Source organism: Myotis davidii, unplaced genomic scaffold (assembly GCF_000327345.1).
Source record: "Myotis davidii unplaced genomic scaffold, ASM32734v1 scaffold821, whole genome shotgun sequence".
NCBI lineage: Eukaryota > Metazoa > Chordata > Mammalia > Chiroptera > Vespertilionidae > Myotis > Myotis davidii.
The window spans coordinates 3,627,621-3,645,596 of record NW_006295269.1 but is presented as its reverse complement, the minus strand read 5'-3'; the positions used below and the strand labels follow the sequence as shown (position 1 = coordinate 3,645,596).

The window sequence follows — 17,976 nt, the reverse complement described above, 5'->3', positions numbered from 1 at the left end:
AATCATTGACTCATGTTGGGGTCATTGTTGGGGAGGCAGTTATATTAATTGACCACTCAGGACTATAAGCTTGATAGAATTAATCCTTTGCTGAATAAAGTCAGTGGGCCTGTTCATAAGATAAGGGCCTGGAATGAGGGTCCAATGAGTAGTCTTTAGAGGGTCCAAAGAGTCCTGGACTCTCTATTTTGCCTGGTTGTCTTGAGGTGGGCGTGATGAAGACATGTCAGGATCCTGTCAACCTTGACTGCCTGGGGGTGGTCCTTTCCAGGTGGGAGTCAGTCCTTGGGTGGCAAATTTCTTTACCCAAACAGAGTCACCAGGTTGGAAGGGATGAACCAGATACAGGCAGAGCATCTCAGACGTGCTTCTGGTCTGCTTTCTAGGTAGACTGTAAAGCCTGAAAGAACTTGAGTAAAGATTGGTTATGGATTTCAGCTTTTCTAGATTGGGTTTATTGTAAGCTGGTGAGATGGGTAGTTCAGGGTCTGGAAGAGTCACGAGAATCTGTAGAGGCCCCACTGGCTTTAGGGCAGCCTCCTGGGCTGCTTTGTCTGCAGCCTAGTTCCCTCTTGCTTCTGGGGAGTCCCCTTGTCTAACATACATAGAGGTGGAAAGACTTAGTTACACCTGGAAGAGCCAATTAGCCCCTCATCCTTGCTCTGCTCATGTCTGTCTAAAAAAATCGCTGCAAGCTCCTCTGAGAGAAAGCCACCCTCGAGTTCTGCCTGATGCCAGACAGTCCAGTTTCTCCCCGTATGAGTCTGGGTCCCCAGAGACTTGCCCAGAACTGGAGTTCAGAGCTGTCGGGAGCTTGAGACTCCCTCCCGATTGAAAAGTTGCCAGCCCTTTCCACGTGCACCTCCATACCTCTGCACTTTACTTCCGCACCTCCTCCGAGTCTCAGTGTGCTTTTCTCTTTCCTTCTAGTTGTAGAATTTCCACTCAGCCAGACTTCCTGTGGTTCTGGATGATGTCCATTTTGTCTTTTAGTTGTATTTTTGAAGTGGTTGTACAAGACAGCAATTTCTGGTGTTTACATATGCCACTATCTTGGTTTCTCCTCAAGAAGCACATTTTAGATGATACCATTAAAGAAAGTAAGGAGAATTAGGAGATTATTAAAAAAGGAGAAGATGAAAAAATTGTATTAAGGGTAGATTAATTTTATAGGTATGTTTAACAGATTCATGGAGGGTGGGCAAATATATTTGGAGTCTTCAGTTAAAAAGCAGAAAATAAAATAACCAAATTCAATTAAAAAAATAAAGTAAATAAAAATCAAGGGACTGTTGCATATGCTATTTTTAAAAAATCAAAAGAAAAGAGTGAGTGATAATTCACAGTGATTAAAAGGAGGAAACTATATAAAATGATAGAAGGCAGAAGAGCAGAATGGTTAGTTAATGGTGTTGGGTAAAACATACAATGAAAAGATGTGAACTATGACATCAAAACCACAAAATGTTGGGGGTATGTAAAAATCTGGAGTTTTAGAATGTCTTCAAACCAAATTTGTTATCCACAAAAGAAACTGTTATAAGTATATGTTGTGATAGGTAAACCTTATGGGAACCACAAATAAAAAAACCCCACAGTTCATAAGCAACAGATTGTGAGAAAAAAATCTAAACCCATCACTACAAAAAGTCATTGAGCCACAAGGGAAGAAAGCAAGAGAAGAAGAAAGAAACAGAGAGAAACTACACAACAGCCAGAAAACAATGAACAAAATGCCAATGGTACACACCTATCAATAATTACTTTAATGTATTGGATTTAAATTCTCTCATCAAAAGACATGAAGTTGCTCAATCGATAAAAAAACAAACAAACAAGACCTATCTTCATAATGTCTACAAGAAATTCACTTCAGATATCAGGAAACACAGACTGAAAGCAAAGGAATGGGAAAAAATGTCCCATTCAAATGGAAACCAGAAGAAAACTGGGTAGCTATACTTATATTGCTACAGTAGGCAGCTAGTCAGGTATTAACAAAAGAGAAGGGAGCAAACCTGGCTAAGAGTAATTAAGTGTGGGATCTATAGCTTCTGGACACTCCAGGGTTCAGCTGCACTGCCCAGCCAAGGGGATCAGCATCCCACCCCCAGGGGCAGGAAGAACCAGCTTTGCAATCTCTGGGAGACGAGCACAGACAGCAGGGGAAATCCCTCTGCTGAGACAGACACAGCAGAAGCCAGAGGATGAAACAAAACGATGAGACATGTTTAACCAAGATGATGACTAAAAGGGAAGAGTCTAGCCAGGGAAAAATCTGGGAAAAAGACTAAATAGGAAAAGGGCACAAGACCTAGAAGACCCCAGTACAAGCTCATGAAGAATTAGGAGAAGATTGGTTAGTCTGAAAGAAATATTTCTGTTGCCCCAAAACAAGGAAATATGGGAAAGCTTAACAAGGCCTGAGGTTGGTTGATGTGCTCTCTCTTCATAGAAGCTGTGTGGACCCAGCCTGGGCTGAAGCATGGTGCCGGTGGGGCCGGAGTGCAGGGTGGGCACAGACTATGCTGGACTATCCGAGCCCAGTGGGATGGTGCTACAGTTCTGGAGCCTGGCCCTCCTGCTGGGCCCTTGTGCTCACCAGGCCCTGGACATCCATCCACGAGCCACCTGGTCATGGGTGAGACACTGGCATCTTGGGGCAGTCCTTAGTTTTTGCTCCAATAAATCTTACCACTGCACCTCACATCCTCCTGTGAGCCTGAAATGCTTCTCTTGCAACTCCGTGGAAGAATCCTATTTCCACCTTCAACACAGATGATGATGCTTTGGGGGTTCCAGCCTTTCTCTACGTTGGAAGCATCAGCTAACAGCCTCTGTCCCAGTCTCAGATCCCCGTCCCTTTCCCCCTAGGTCAGGCAGGGAGAGGCTTCCACACCCTGTGTAGGCATGATCCACAGCCCTTGCCTGCAGGAAGCTGTTACTGAAGACCTACCATTCTGCCTCATCACCCCTAAAAGATGTCAGGGGTAGAAGTCTCTGAAGAGGAAATGAGAAAGGCCAGTAATCCAGGACAAGAGGGATAGAGAAGCTGAGACAGATAGTTAAATAGCCAAGCAGTTTACAGCCATGTAGTAAATCACAAAATCCTATCTTCCCTAATCAAGGACACTTAAGAGTAAGAACTTGTATATATATATATGCATAACCCATGGAGATAGACAATAGTGTGGTGAAGGCCTGAGGGAGGGGGTTGGGAGAGAGGTGAAGGGACCAATGTGGGAAATACTTTCAACAATAAAGATACATTTAAAAAATAAGAAAAAAATAAAAATATTAAAACACCAAAAGAAAAGAGTAAATAGTTTACACTTCTCCCAAACCAGAGGGTAAATAGCTTAAATCATCCTACTAGGGATATGAATAGCAGAAATCTAATTAGTGCCACCATTTGTGCCAAACACACTCAAGGACAGATGAAATTAAGGGAATAATCTCATTTTGGTGCATTAGCAACGAGCTGATGAATATTGTATTAAGATCTCCCATAAGACCTTCCCTAAACTCTCAGCCTTTAAAAACCCTCAAAATGAAGGACCCAACATACACCCTCCTTCCCAGGATCATGCCTGTGCCTTTCTCTTCCCTTCTCTTCCCCCCATTCGTGCATCTCCTAAACTCTAAGGGATCCCATGAGACTTGCAACCAGGGGAGCAATGGGCAGCAGCAGCTCGTCCAGGGCTTGCTCCCAAGCCTGTCTCCAGGACCCCCTAAGTCTCTGACCGGCTCTCAGGACTGGTCCCTTTCCGGTAATATGTCTATTAAAGACAAAAATGACTTTAAAACAAAGACTATAATAAAAGACAAAGAGAGCATTACATCATGTTAAAGGGGTCAATCCAACAAAAGGATGTAAGATTTATAAATATTTATGCACCCAACACAAGAGCACCTAAATATATAAAGCAAATATGAACAGACTTAAAGGAAGGGATAGACAGTCTTACAGTATTAGTAGGGGATGTTAATAACTCACTTGCACCCATGGGTAGGTCATTCAGACAGAAAATCAATAAGGAAATATCAGCCTTAAACAACAGATTAGGCCAGAGGTACCTAAAAGATATATATAGAACATTCTATCAAAAAGCAACAGAACACACATTCTTCTCAAGTAAACATGGTACATTCTCCAGGATAGATCACATATTAGGCCATTAAACAAGTCTTAGTAAATTAGAGAAGATTGAAATCATATCAGTCATGTTTTCTGACCACAATGGCAATAAAAGCAAAAATAAGCAACTATGACAATATCAAACTAAAAAGCTTCTGCACAACAAAGAAAACCATCAACAGAATGAAAGCCAAATTACTGAATTGGAGAAGATATTTGCAAATCATTTATCTGACAAGGGATCAATAAACTAACTAAATAAAGAACTCATACAACTTAATAACAAAAATACAATTGAAGTATGAACAGAAGATCTAAATAGACATTTTTTTCTAAAGAAATACAGATGGCCAAAAGGCACATAAAAAAAGGCTCAACATCACTAATAATCAGAAAAATTCAATGAGATATTACCTCACACCTGGCAGAATAGATATTATCAAAAAGACAAGAAATAACACGTGTTGGTAAGAATGTGGAGCAAGGGAGCCCTTGTGCACTGTTGGTGGGAATTTAAATTGGTGCAACCATTATGGAAAACAGTATGGAAGTCTGTACAAAATTTAAAAATAGAACTACCATATGATCCTGCATCTCCACTTAGGGTATACCTGAAGAAAGAGAAAACAATCATTCAAAAAGAGATATGCACTCTTATGTTTATTGCAGCATTTATGCAATAGCCAAGACATGGAAACAGCCTAAGTGTCCACTAATGGATGGATGGATACAGAGTTTCTTTCACACATCCATTTATCCACTTCCTTTATCTTCTTGCTTCATCATTCATTTATTCCTCTGATAATTATTGAGCATCATTAAGTGGCATGTCTTCAGTGAGCCACTAGGGATATTGAGAATGAATAAGTCCCAATACTTGCCTTGCAAAATTACAATAAATATTATGGAACTAAGTTTTTATTAGGAATACTTAAAACAAATTCTAACCGGTAGTCAGGTATATTTCTCATTCACTCTCTCTCCTCTGTAGCACTTGGAATTCAGCTTTTTCATTTGTTTTGTTCTAGATGCTTCACATTAGATAGGATATGTTTATTTGTCTCTGCCTAGATGTGGTCTATTATGTAATTAATGCCCTTCTTTGTTTTTTATTATGATATTTGTTGTAAATTTTATCTTATATTGGTCCAGTTACACCAGCTTTCTTTTCTATTTGCATGGATTTTTGGCTGTCCCTTTACTTTTAGTCTGTGTGTCTATCTTTCTGAAGTGAGCCGCTTGTAGAAAGCATGTAGATGCATCTTGTTATTTTTATACATTGAGCCACTTATGCTTTTTGATTGGAAATTTTCTCCAATACATTTAAAGTAATTATCGACAAGGGTGTACTTATTGACATTTTGTTCATTGTTTTCTGGTTGTTTTTGTAGTTCCTCTCGGTCCTTTTCTTCTTCTAGTTCTCTCTTCCTTCCGGTTTGATGACTATTTAGTGGTATGTTTATATTTCATTCTCATTTTCTTTTGCATATTTACTGTAAGTATTTGCTTTGTGGTTACCATGAGGTTGCATACAACTTTCTGTGAATATAAGAGTCTATTTCAAATTTATAGCAACTTGAATATGAACATAGTCCAAAGCTATATTTTAACTCTTCTCCCAATTTTATGTTTTTTGATGTCACATTTAACATCTTTTAATTGTATATATCTATTAACTATTTGCTGTAGCTTTACTAGTTTTGTCTTTTGACCTTTTTATTAACTTTATAATTTATTAATACCCTACCTTTATTATATTTCCTTTACACTCATATGATTTCTTGTTATTAAGTAGTACCATTTCTTTTCAGTTTAAAAAGACCCTTCAACATTTCTTGTAAGGCCAGTATAGTGGTGATGAAGTCTTAGCTTTGCTTATCTGAATAACTGTTTCCCGTTTAATTCTTTTTTAAAAAACAAATGTTCTATTGATTTCAGAGAGGGAGGGAGAGGGAGAGAGACATCAATGATGAGCGGGAATCATCAACTGGCTGCCTCCTTCACACCCTCTACTGGGGACTGAATCTGCAACTTCAGGAATGTGCCCTGACTGGGAATTGAACCATAACCTCCTGATTCCTGGATGGATGCTCAACCACTGAACTACACCAGCCAGGATCTCCTTTAGTTCTTAGTAATAACCTTGCCAGGTAGAGTATGGTTGGTTGTAGGTTTTTCCCTTTCATCACTTTGAATGTATTGTGCCAATACCTTCTGGCCTGCAAGGTTTTTGCTGAAAAATCTGCAGATATCCTTATGGGGTTTTTCTTGTGTGTAATAAGTTGTTTTTCTCTTGCTGCTTTTGAAATTCTTTCTTTAGTTTTAACTTTTGACATCCTATTTAATAAAAGAGTGATATGCAAATTAACCATCACTCCACAACAAAGATGGCGGCGCCCATAGCAGCCAGGGCAGGACACTGGCAGGGTCACCCTGGCAATGTGAGGCCAGCAGGCAATTGTGCTGGTGCCATGGCGACCCGGGAGCTGGCAAGCATGGCCTGCAGGCAGAACCCAGCAGGGCCTGTGTGGCAGTTGCTATGGCAACCCGCGAGCAAGCAAATGTGCCCACAGATAGCACCCAGCAGGGCCTGCTTGCCCATCACTGTGGTGTGGAGTAGGCAGGCCCTGCAGAGAGCAGAGAACCATAGGGAGTGGGCCCAAACCATCAGTTGGACATCCCCTGAGAGCTCCTGGATTGGAAAAGGTGCAGGTTGGCCTGAGAGACCACACCCACGCCCCCGGCCTGAGCACTAATTTTGTGCACCAGGCCTCTAGTTTTAATTATAATGTGTCTTGGTGTGGATCTGAGTTTTTCTTATTTGGGCTTCTTGGACTTGAATGTTTGTTTCCTTCCCCAGATTAGGAAAGCTTTAGTCATTATATCTTCAGATAAGTTCCCTGGTCCTTCCTCTTTTCTCTTTCTGGGACCCCTATAATACAAATTTTATTCTGCTTAATGATGTCCCATAGATCTTATGATGTGTCTTCACTTTTAATTTTTCTTATTTTTTTCTGATCTGTCTAGATGAGTTCCCATGCTTTGTCCTTCAGTTCACTGCTTTGTTCTTCTGCTGCATCCAGTCTGACATTGAATCCCTCTAGTTACTTTTCAGTTCAGCTACTCTTCAGCCTTGTTTGTGACTTCTGTTAGGTGCTTTTTCTTTTTCACATTTTCTCTCTCTTTGTTGAAGTTCTTACTGTGCTCATCCACTCCTCTCCCAAGTTCAGTGAGCATTTTTATGATCACTACTTTGAATTCTTTGTCAGGCAGATTACTTCTTTGCTTTATAGAGTGTTTTTTTTTTGTGAGGTTCTTATTGTTTTGTTTTGAACATATTTCTGTCCACTTTTGCCTGTTTCTACACATTAGATGAATCAGCTACCTCTCCCAGTCTTGGAGATGCCTGTGTAGGAGATGATATGTGGGTATTACAAGCACAATCCCCCTGGCCACCAGAGCCAGACTCCCATGGGTGTCCTTGTGTAGGCTGCATGCCCACCTGCTATGGTGGGGTGGAGGATGCTGTGTGGGTGCAGGTGGGGTGCTCATCCAGCTGGCCGGGACATGGTTGTGACATGGAGGTTGCTGGGGAACTCTCACAGCTGCTAGGGAGGTGAGAGGAAGAATTCTGAAATGGTGCCAGGCAGCCAGGACTAGCAAGATAGGATCAGGTTGCAGAAATGGTGCCCATTAGTATCTCTGTCCATGGTGAGGATCCCAACAGGTTCCTGCCTCTCTGAAGAAGCTTTAAGATTATTAATTGTGTCTCTTTCACATGTATTTAGGTACTTTTCAAACTGCTGCCTTTGTGCTAGGTCAACAGGACAAGCAAGTCTGCATACACTCCTGTTAAAGTGACTCTCCATTCCTTAGAGTTCCATGATTTTCCTGGATGTAATCCCCACTGGTTTTCAAAGCAAGATATTTTGGCAGCTTGTCTCTTAGAGCAGGACCCAGGATTTGGGGGTGCTTGATGTGGGGCATGAACCCTTGCTTCTTTTTTTTTTTTTTTACTTGGGTCTTTTATTACAAGCACTCTCTATTAACACAGGAAGAGAGTAGAACGTATCAAACAGATGACAAAGGCGGCTCATCATTCATCTTTGCCTATATGCATTACAAGTGATTTTGAAGAAGGTCCTAGGGCTTAAGTTTTTCTGCAAAACTTTCACTGAAAGTATACAAATGTGATCTATTTCTCAAATTATAAAATGAAACTTCTCCCAACTCATAGTCCAGAAAAATGCCTATCCGTTCCCAGTTGCCTGAATCCCATGTGACAGATGTATTTGCCCAGGACTGAAGCTGCCAGCAGCCATTTCTTGGGGATGGTGGCATAGGAGCATTCTTGGGGAAAGATTCCTTACACACGCCTAAGGACCATGCCCCTGTGCCTCTTACTTCTACCTGCCAAAAATGCCTGCCAGCATCAAATCCCTCAGAACTCAGGACAGCTGGGTAAGATAATTTGGAGCTGTGGGTGGATATTTGGTTTTTCTCTTCCATTAATTTTTCTTCAACATTTGTTGTTTCAGTTAGCAAACTGATAAGCATTGCATTCTGTTCCTTTTCCAAAAAATTTTTAAGTTGTTTAACTTCAGAGTGCAATTCGTCCTTTTGATGTTCTATCCTCTGTCTCAATTCAAAACATTTCGACACTTGCATTTCTGACTGATTTTCAGTATCTTTAATCTGCTCGCTCAAGGACTCAATATAGCTCTTGAGCTTCCTCCTGTGAGTAGCTGCAGCTTCTTCAATGGGCATCAGGGGGAGATCCCCGTGATTAGAGGAGACCCTGCACTGGGCACACAACAGCTGCAGGTCCTTCTCACAGAACAGGGCCAGACCCTCACGGTGCTTCTTACACAGGGGTTCCTCTTGCCTTTTCCTCTTTCCCCTCATGCCGGGAATCTGCTGAACAATCTCGGTCATGTGACACAAAGAAGGGTGTTCCTCTTCAAGCTCCTGTCAGGGCAGTGGTAGAGGCAGACGGGGCAGGGAAAGGTGCCCTGTAGACCTTCCCAGCGCTGGTGGATGCAGGAGGAACAGAAGTTGTGCCCACACTCAGTGGTCACTGGGTCTCTCAGGTAATCCAGGCAGATGGGACAGCTGGCCATTGTGCAGGGAGGGTGTCTGTCCCAAGACAGTCTCGTCAGTCCATGTGATCCTCCAGGAGTGAGGAAAAGTGAGAAGCTGAGGTCTGCTCAGGCTTCCCTCCCTGTGGAAGCCACTAGGAGTTTCCAAGAAGAGTTCTAGCCAACTGCTGTAGTCCAGTCTTCTTGTCGCCCTCTCCTGTATTTAACACCACTTTGCACAAGGGATGTAGAGTGCTCCTGGTCAAAAACCAAGCGCAACCCAAGTTATATGTCGTTTCTGGAGCCTGCTCCTTTGAGTGAGTCCCTGAAGTGTGTCTCCAAGAAGAGTCTCCGACGCCAGTCTCCTACCCATTAAATGTTTAGTAATGTGAGTCTGGCCTATATATACCACTAGGAGGATTAATCTTTTTAAGACCTCACCCACCAAAGGCTCCTCCTTGGAGGTGGGACTTGTGGGAAAGGGTGGTACTAGGATGATCTTTAGAAGTATGGTCAATGGGATCTCCTCTTATTCCTGCAGGCTAAGAGGGACTGACCTTGTTAATATGCATAATCTAATTTGTACCTTTATAATCCTCCCTTGAATACTTCAACACCTTTTAATCCCATTTGGCTGAGGAGCAAACGAAAATGAACAGTAAAATCTTGCCAGAGCTTAGGGGATCAATCCTTGCTTCTTGGTGACAAGTTCTGTGTTTCTGAGCTCCCTCCCAATTGTGGATTGCCCCCCGTGGAGCAAGAGCGTATCTCTGCCTCTCCTGGCTGTCTCCATGTGGCTCTTTTATCCCATGTTGCAGGTTTACTGTTCATCTAGTTTTCAGGTCTCTTTCCAAGAACATTATTCCATATGCAGCTGCAGATGTGTTTGTGGGAGGAGGTGACTTCAGGCTTTTCCTACACTGTCATCTTGAATCCCTTTGCCTCTTTTCATGACATTTTGTATGTAATTTTTTCAGCACCTCCGTGATATAGATCTGGGATTGGCAAACTTTTTCTGTAGGGACCATATTATAAATATGTTAGGCTTTGAGAACCATACAATCCCTGTTCCAAAAACTTAACTCTGCTTCTGTAGAGGAAAACAGTCCTAGATGATACAGAAATAAATGGGAATGGCTTCATCCCAACAAAACTTTATGGCACAGGCCAGACTTGCCAACCCTGGATGTAGATGATCATTCCCATTTATTGTCTTTTTATCTACAGAGGCAAGTCTTCAACGCAACCCTGTCTGTGCTGGAGCCCGCCCTCTTAAACAGGTAGCACAGGCAGAGGGATAATGGCTGGCTGGGAAGGAAAAACTGAGTGGGAGAAGGGAGGCCAGATGACAAAAACCCAAAGACAATCCATGAATATCTAAAATTAGGGTGGAAAGGCAGCAATGACAGGGAGAGGATGGGTTGAGGGTCATTGTAGGAATAGATTGCAGATGAGTTTGTAACTGATTGATACATGATGGGGCACTCGATCTGGGAATGAACATATAAGGTAACCCAGCTCCTGGTGGGGTGTGCATAACCTATGGTTACTGAAAAGAGAAAACTCCAAGGTAAGGCAGCCTGCCTTGGGAACCATACAGCTGCCCCTCACCAAGCATGACGGACACAAGGGTTTGGCCGTCAGCGAAAACCTCCTGAGTAAACAGCCCCTTTCCAGAGCCATGGCGGTGAGTCAGGTACCGGCCGTCTTCCGACTGGGACGGCGCTGACCTGCACTAATCAGCGACATAACTCGGGTAGCCATTCAGCACCGTTGTCCACAGTTGTGCCCTGTAAACTCATACCCAGCTCGCAGCTGCAGGTTTCCTGCAGAACCCATTTGTTTTGCATGTTTTCAGATTAGTGCTTATGCTTTTGTTGGTCTTGTTGCCTATCTCTGATGCGCAAGCTTTTTCTGATGTTCTGATCAAAAGAAATCCATTCTTTTCCCAGTTTCCTGCCCTTTGCACCTATGTTATAGCATTAGTCATTCTTTTTTAAAAAATATATATATATATATTTTATTGATTTTTTACAGAGAGGAAGGTAGAGGGATAGAGAGTTAGAAACATCCACGAGAGAGAAACATCCATCAGCTGTCTCCTGCACACCTCCTACTGGGGATGTGACTGCAACCAAGGTACATGCCCTTGACCGGAATTGAACCTGGGACTCTTCAGTCCACAGGCTGACACTCTAGCCACTGAGCCTAACTGGTCAGGGCTAGAGTCGTTCTTAAATATAAATGTTTTTATGCACATAGTTGTCTCCAAAATTTGATTGCAGGCAAGTTGAGGGTGTAAGTCAATGTCTCCGTTTTTCTTCCAGTCTATGTGTTAGCGAAAGTGGGTCTGCTGGCTGAATCTAACATCCGGTAAAAAGGCCCAGGAGTCTCATGAGGACCAGGGTGGATCATAAGCACATTCAGAACCCCAGCAGCGGAGACAGTGATGCTTCCAGCTTCCCGGCACATTTCTATGCCAGAGAACATGCATTCAGCGGTACTTTTTTTTTCCTGTTGATAAAAGAAATATTGGGTAGCAGGTGTTTGTTAATTTTAATGTATGCATTTAAAAAGGTGTCAGCTGCTTAAAGAATATAGAAAATCAGGATGCTGCAGAGGTGGAGCTGACATGATTGCTCTCACGAGAGAACTGAAACCGCCAGGCACTCGAGTTTCCAGTCCCAGACAGCGGACAGTGACGGCAAAGGCCGGTAAATCAGGCACGACCACCCAGACTCTGTGGTTCTTGGTGTGGGATCTTCCGACAACAACCCTTGACATGCGGTTTGTTCATTTGGGAAGTAAACCCCAGCTTCTGAGGAGATCTCATTCAATCCTCACTACAGCTCCCTCATAGCGGGTGGGAGGAAACCGCCCTAGGGAGGAAAACTAACTTGGTCAAGGTCATGCAAGAAGTGCAAGACCGTCAACAAAGAGTGGCTGTTGTTAATATTTGGAGATTAAGAATGCTGTAATAATAGCAACAATCCAGTCTGTCTTGGTAGAGCACGTCAAGGTGCTTTCTCAGACGCTGGCTTATCTTGCTGCATTCACGCGAGGAAGCTGTGGAGTTGATCGCAATCCCAGGGCCCTTGTCTGAGTCTCTTCCCCACGGGCTCCCCACCTCCTTGGAGGCCTGAGGGACCAGTGTGCGGTGCCAACTGGCAGTTCAGCTCCCTTCTGGATGTGACTGCTTGTGTTTAATTGGGAGAAAACATTGCAGGAGGTTAAAGTATCTGTTTGCAGAAGTTTGGAAAATCCCACTGTTGCAAAGGTAAACACCAAACCTTCCTGCGTGTTCCAGTCTCCCTCTTGCAGGATGGAGTTAGCAAACAGCCCACGTAACCACTGCCATTGTCTGGAGAGAAGGGAGATTCAGAGGGGCCGCGAGGTCTGGAGAAACAGCCGCTACAGGATTAAGACTGAAAATCAGCCTCTGGTGTTACACTGACATCTATGCGTTTTCCTCAGGGGTTCAAGGGGAACAGAACCAGGTTTTACAGAATCTTACACAGGACAGTTTGCCGATTGGTACGTGAGGGTCCTGTGTGCTTCCTCTCACTTTGGGAAGACTACTGGTAGAAATGAGTGCATCACAGAGAAAGTGCCAGAAATCTTCACTGTACAGTTGTCCCCTTAACCAACAGACATGTGAGGTTCTCCAGGCAGGCGACAGCACGGCCGGAGGGTGAATGGCCCACTGTGGAGTCAGTTCTTCTTGTCACTAGTCCCCAGTGCACTGAGGTCCACACAGTTTTAAATGCACACAAAACCATTGGGTTAATTAGGTCATCGCTTTTGTATATTTGACCAGTTTTTTTCTGATGCTCTTATGATGAAAATGAATGTGAGACATAATTAAATGCCAGGTCTAGATTATTGGACTGTCAGAATCTAATAATAATAAAATACTCCTCTTGGGTTTCTTCCTGATATAAAAATCAACCCCAAAGGGGTGAGAACAGAAGAGTGAAAGAAGGCTGTGATCGGAAACGTATCACATAACGTGGGCATCACGCTCCTTAGGACGTGTGTTTTCCACGGCACTGGGCGGCGGCCGAGGCTCGTTAAGGCTGCATCCAGAGGCACTCTGCACACCATCCTCGTGCCGAGCCGCGCTGGCTGTTCTTTGAGTTACTCTCCCGGTTATCTGTTGCTGCTTAATAAGACCCAGCAGCCTCAGCAGCTAGACAAGAGCCACTGTACTTGCTCCCAAATTGCAGCTGGGACTGCTGACTGAAGCTGGAGACTCCACCTCTAGGATGGCCTCAGTCACCAGCTGGCAGGTAGGTGTGGCTGCCGCTGGGAGTTTGACGGGCCCCTGGCTGGCGCCTGGGTTCTCTTCCACGTGTGCTTGTCCACGTGACGAGGTTGGACGTCTCTCAGCATGGCGGTGTAGGGTAGCCCGATCGCACATGAAAGCAGGAGCAAAAGCAGAATCCACAGACACACCAGCATCCCTGCCTGGTCCTGCAGGTCACAGAGCTGGCCCCGCTTCAGGGGGATGGGCTACAGGTGAGCATACATGCCTGAGGGACATTCACTCGGGCCAGTCCAGTCTGCCGCACCACTCCGTGTGCTATAGCTTAGGACACCGTATCGCTTCCCTTTGGGAGATAGTTTTGTGTGCAAAGACGTGAAGTCGAGGCCCTGCCACAGGAACCTGGGTCGGGTGTGCACCCATGCTTGCAGGCTGGGGCAGGGTGTGAGGCCACAAGGGGTGTGGGATGGGACATTTGCAAGATGCTGAACTGGCACTGGGTGACAAACTGTTTCTAAATCATAGCACTACCTGTCACTTGCATAAAATGCCAGGGACAACATGAGCCCCAGTAACAGTCGCAATGAATGCTTAATTTCCCCTTATGCTTTCACAGGGGCAAGCCATGGAGACTTTAGACATTCCATGTCGCTGGAAGAACTGTGGAAACGAGTAAAATCTCAGCACACTCTTGCCATTTTACATGTACACAGGTCCTTTCTTCCAGCTGGGGAACAAATGGAACCCAGGGATGGAGAAAACCCTTTTATTAAAATTCAGACTTAAGTATTGCTGAATATACCGCCACCAGACATAGTTATCCTTGCCAGCATCATTAAAATTTGATGTTGTTACTTAACTCTCTGGAAATGGATCACAGTTAGGTCACTACCTTCGCTAATGGGCTTGTACCGAAGGACTTGGAAGTTCATATCCTAGAGCAGTACACCCGCTGATCAGTTTCAGGGCCGGCGAGCTCCACGATCACTCCCATAATTAAGAGTTCCCGGGGACGGCTGGCTTCTCAGAAGCGCTGTTTCCTAATTTCTGATGCCGTGTTAGGGAGGCGCTGTAGCATCGAGGAAGACTCCTAAGCGCGGTCACCTGCGTCAGGACAAAATGAGGGTGCCAACTACTGCACCTCTGCCACGCACTGTGACGTTATCACCATCATCACCCCTGTTTTTTCAAAAGAAAGACATTGAAATATAAAGGAAGGAAGTATGTAAATTGGCAGAGCCAGGAGTCAAAGCTGTGCGGCTTTATTTGCAGGTTGAGTGCCTACCTGCTGTAGGACCATCCGCAACTGCACGGCCTCCTGGCGGCCACTTCTCAAGTGCGGTCCCTGGAGCAGGACTTGTGCAAACACAGAATGGAGACTTCACTCCAGATCTGCTGAATCAGAAACTAGGCAGAGGAGGGGAGGGAAGGGGGAGGGAGGGAAGGGGAGGGAAGGCTTGGGGTCCTGCCCTGATAGGTGCTCTCTCCCTCCTGGTAATTCTAATGCAGGTTCAAGTGTGAGAATCACTTGTTTGGACTTCACTTCAAGAACAATGCTATAAATGACAGGGTTCACTGATGAATGATCAGGAGCCGTGGGCTTCTCAAGGCACCTACTCAGCGGAGATCAAGGCACTTCAGAGAAGGGATCCACATCCAGCGAACATGCAGCCACAGCTTCCCTTAACGATCACGCCTTCACATTTCACTGGACCTGAATTTGCTCTGCATCCCAACTCTCCAGTGGATCCTATGCTTCCGTTTCCTCGTATTAAAAAGTAGATACTGATGCTTGCTTTTGTCCCTTCAGAAATAGTCCAAGAATTAATGGCCTGTATTAAACTCTTTTAGTTCCTGGAAAAAAGGCAATATACAAGCAGTATATTAATATTTTAAGCAGGTTAACTTTTTTTCTATTTGTCTTTTTGGATGATCAGACATATTGCCTTTTTCCAAAATAATTATTTTATTTTAAAAAATTGTCTTCTTTAAAGGCCTTGCCCAGACAGAAGCCTGTCTTTGTAAGTGCTGAAGCTTTAAGACGGCTGGTTTGGCCTGTGGTAAGAAGGCGCTGCAGTGCCGAGCAGGAGTGCGGGGTGAGAGATGGTAATGCCAAGTTTAAGCTCTCAATGTTACTTTCAGCCGTGCAAATTTGGGTGGCCTCTTCCTGCTTCTTGGTTTCAGTTTATTAAATTATAAAAGGTGACGTTATAGCACAGAGTCACACAGGACAGGCCCTGGCTTCACAGAGCTGGGTGTGAGTCCTGACCTGCTGTTCACCAGCTGTGTGACCTCAGGGTAGTTAGTTGCCTTCTCTGACCTTTCATCTCCTCGTATGTAATGAGGGTAGTGATAGGATTAAATGAGGTAATAAAGCTAACGTGCCTGGCACTTCACAGTAAGTGCTGGCTATTGTCATTATTCACAAACATTCAGGGTAGTCAGGATTCCAAAGAGGCCTTGCTGGTTTGGATTTTTAGGACACAACTTCTGGAAGTTTCTCCCAGAACTTCCAGTTGTTTTCTTTCCTAAGAGCTCAACATTCATCCTTATTCATGATGGAGCACCTACCATGTGCCAGGACCATTGAGGGCACTAGGGCTCCACTGAGCATAGATATAACTCCTCGCCCTTCAGGAGTTCACAAGCTGAGGGCTGGCCTGTCTTGAGCGGTTCTAGGTGCATGGAAGTTCTCAACACATCTTTGTTCCATTGAATGGAACCCTTCTGGACTGAAAAGCCTTCAGCACCGACAGGAAGCTGTTTGTCTTAGCCTCACCTGTTCAGATACATTTCCCCTGGGGAGTGCTCTGTGCGGTTACTTTTGTGAAGGGACGGCTCACCTGGCAGCGCGTGTAGAGAACTGTGGGAAGGAGGTGGGTGTCTCCACTTCATCTCACCTGAGGGACTGAGGGGAGACTTGACAAATTGGGTGGGTGGGAAGGCGGCACCGCAGCTTGATTAACAGGAAGCAAAGGACATTTTGAAAGCCACCTGCTTAGCTGTCAATCGCAGTTTGCTGGCTAAGGAGAAAGGGGTGGAGACCACGCCTCCTGTGTGCCTGGGGGCATCGCTCCAGGGGGAGGTCTGGGGATCTGAGTGCCACTGCTCCCACCTGCGGGGAGGAGGTGTGTGAAACCCTTTTGGATCCAGACTGCAAACCTTCCTCCTGGCACTTGGTCTCCCCGGCCTCAGGCCAGCAAGCGTCTGAGGAGGATGAGTGTACGCCTTCCTCTTCTTACAGCATAAATGAAACATCACACAGGCGTCGGCTGGAACGGTGACAGGAATGAAGGGAGCTCCAGTGCATTAATGCAGCATGGCCGATGGGTCCCAGGGCAGCGAGAGCACCAGCAGGTCAGAGCCCGGGAGGTACCAGCCAGGCCACAGGCAGGCAGAGCTGGAGAGCTGTGGGCCTGGCCCCGATCCCACAGCACCTCAGCCCACTCAGGTCTGGAGCCAGGCCCGAGAGCCTTATCAGCCGTTCACAGCCGCACTGCTGTGCCCGGAACAGGCCGGAACACTCAGGACCACAGGCCGGGCTGGCCCTGTGAGGGAAGCCGTGGCCAGGCGGAGCGGAGGCTGAGCCAGGGCACTTGTCCACCTGGAAGGGTGTGCAGATACGATGAGGCCTGCTGGCAAGGTAAGGTCAAGTCCAGATTGCTGGGCCAAACTGGAGCCCAGTTCAGTGTCCAAGGAGACATCGGGCTCTGGTGTCTGTACTACTTTCCCAGCGCAGCCATAACAAGTGACCACAGCCTGGCTGGCTGGCTGCAGAGTTCTAATCCCTCCCAGCCTGGAAGGTGGAGGTGTGAGATGGAGGTGTGGTGGGGCTGCTTCCTTCCGGGCCTGAGGGCGGCTCTGGTGCAGTCAGCAGTCCGTGGTGCTCTCGGCTTGTAGCTGCATCACCCGTCTCGGCCACCACCTGCACATCACCTTCTCCTCTTTGGAGAAGGACACTGTCATTGGGTTAGGGCAGTGGTCGGCAAACTGCGGCTCGCGAGCCACATGCAGCTCTTTGGCTCTTCCACAAAATACCGACTTCTATGCATGGGCCACGAAATTTCAATTGCACTGTACATGCGCGCCTGCACGTGGTATTTTGTGGAAGAGCCACACTTAAGGGGCCAAAGAGCCGCACGTGCTCACGAGCCACAGTTTGCTGACCACTGGGTTAGGGCCACCCCAAATTCAGGATGGTTTCATCTGGAGATTCTCAATTATGTCTACCTTTACAAGTCTGTGGGTTAGGTCCTATCTTTTTTTAGGGTCACCGTTGGACCCGTACAGTAGATATAAAGTAAAAAACTTGGATTTTCATCCCAACTAATAATAGGATAACAGCTACACTTTAAGTTTTACCATTTGTCAGGCACTCAGTCATGATCACCAAACATTTGTGGAACTGCTACTATATGCCAGGTACCAGTCTAGATTCTGGGGCTTTTAGTAATAAACTAAACTGGTGTATATCTTGTTCTCACGAAATCCACACT

At 45.3% G+C, this 17,976-nt stretch overlaps 1 long non-coding RNA gene across 1 annotated transcript; it reads right to left on the bottom strand.

The window, feature by feature from the left end:
* Positions 1-243: 243 nt before the first annotated feature.
* On the bottom strand, positions 244-15,627 carry LOC107184116. The gene is made up of 5 exons (XR_001514935.1): positions 15,617-15,627; positions 15,488-15,493; positions 9,287-9,289; positions 8,995-9,001; positions 244-391 (listed from the first exon to the last, which is right to left on the bottom strand). It is a non-coding gene; the product is annotated as an uncharacterized LOC107184116 (long non-coding RNA).
* Between the last annotated feature and the right edge of the window lie 2,349 nt (positions 15,628-17,976).